Genomic DNA, 1063 nt, shown 5'->3' on the forward strand with positions numbered 1-1063 from the left:
AGAACAACAAGAACAACAAAAATAACCTACCTGCTCTAATGCCCACTTGCCAAAGACAAATGCATTTTACAAATGACCACCCCCCCCCCTCCAAACCCCCTTGTGTTTGTTCTATATTATAATAACACTGTACAAGATGGCCGCCTGTCTAAGATGATCACTTGACAATGGGTGGTCGTTTGCGAAAGATTCGACAATATTCACAAGGATTGTCATTGTAAGGACTTGTAAACCTAATCTCTGAAACAATGGTAACCAAATCCTACGGGATAACGTTGGAATGCTTTTATTAGATTTTCCCTTTGTGGTAACGACTAACGACATAGCACAGCTGCCATAAATCTGTTGAGAAGTAATTTGTAGAACCGAATCGAAATCTGAAGTCCAAAAATAGATAAATCCAAACACACATCGCTTCTATGTTTGCTCGATTTACAAAAATGTTTAAGTTTTCATTGTGAAATAAATTTTGTGTCACATTACAACTTTCCAGTTTGCAGAATTGCTGTGGTTAGGAACCTTTTCTTTTAACTCCCTTGTATGGGCAAAAACAATACATGTGTTCGTGTGGTCGATAGCCACATGGCTTGGTTTCGAGAGCCAGTTGGGAAAGACTTCTTATTGTGGAGTTTCCGTGCATCTTCTTAAAATGTTCCTTTAAAAGACCCCCAACAACACAGAAAGTGTCACTTGTTTCTTCTTTTTTTTCTTTTTTTCTTTTTTTGAGCAACAGTCTTGTTAAACAAGAACAGCTAGACCCCCCCTTTCCCCGACTCCAGCACCTATGTTTCTCAAACCATAACATTGATCACACTCTCACTTAAAATTACAGACAGATAGATAGATAGATAGACAGAGAGAGAGAGAGAGACAAAGAGACAGAGACAGAGAGACAGAGACAGAGGGAGAGAGACAGAGAGAGAAATACAGAAATACAGAAAGAGTGAGTTACACGCACACACTCTCTCTCTCTCTCATTCTCTACCCTCCCTCTCTCTCTCTCTCTCTCTCTCTCTCTCTCTCTCTCTCTCTCTCTCTCTCTCTCTCTCTCTCTCTCTCTGTC

This window comes from Aplysia californica, unplaced genomic scaffold, assembly GCF_000002075.1.
Source record: "Aplysia californica isolate F4 #8 unplaced genomic scaffold, AplCal3.0 scaffold00603, whole genome shotgun sequence".
Classification (NCBI taxonomy): domain Eukaryota; kingdom Metazoa; phylum Mollusca; class Gastropoda; order Aplysiida; family Aplysiidae; genus Aplysia; species Aplysia californica.